This window comes from Rhincodon typus, chromosome 17 (genome assembly GCF_021869965.1).
Source record: "Rhincodon typus isolate 14 chromosome 17, sRhiTyp1.1, whole genome shotgun sequence".
Classification (NCBI taxonomy): Eukaryota; Metazoa; Chordata; class Chondrichthyes; order Orectolobiformes; family Rhincodontidae; genus Rhincodon; species Rhincodon typus.
In genome coordinates, this window is record NC_063348.1 from 408,961 (window position 1) to 409,515 (window position 555).

The 555-nt window shown below is 53.7% G+C and overlaps 1 protein-coding gene across 5 annotated transcripts in view; it reads right to left on the reverse strand.

Annotated features, from left to right (window-relative positions):
* The window catches only part of arfgap2 (ADP-ribosylation factor GTPase activating protein 2), a 44,067-nt gene that overhangs the window by 7,349 nt on the left and 36,163 nt on the right, over positions 1–555 (reverse strand). The gene's annotated exons all lie outside the window — the stretch shown is intronic.

The following is a 555-nucleotide window of genomic DNA, read 5'->3' on the forward strand; positions in this document are numbered from 1 at the left end:
AAAAGTGCCGGGGGTGGTGGGGCGAGTGGGGAATGTGGAGCGGACGAGGGAGTCCAGAGAGAGCGGTCCCTCCGGAAGGCAGATAGGGGTGGGGAGGGAAATATATCCCTCGTAGTGGGGTCAGTTTGCCGGTGGCGGAAGTGGCAGAGAATGATGCTTTGAATCCAGAGGTTAGTGGGGTGATGCGTGAGGACAAGGGAGATTCTGTCATTGTTTTTGTTGCGGGGGTGGGGGGGGGAGGTGTAAGGGCAAACGTGCAGGAAACGCAAGATATGCAGTCGAGGGAGTTTTCGACCACTGAAGGGGGGATGTTGCGGTCCTTGAAATACGAGGACATCTGGGATGTTCAGGAGTGGGACGCCTCATCTTGGGAGCAGATGCTGTGGAGGCGGAGGAATTGAGAATAGGGGATCACATTCTTGCAGGAAGGTGGGTGAGAGGAGGTATACTCTAGATACACATACCTAAACAAAGAGTTACACAGAACACTGAAACAACTACACATACACGAGATAACAAGGTGTAGAGCTGGATGAACACAGCAGGCCAAGCAGC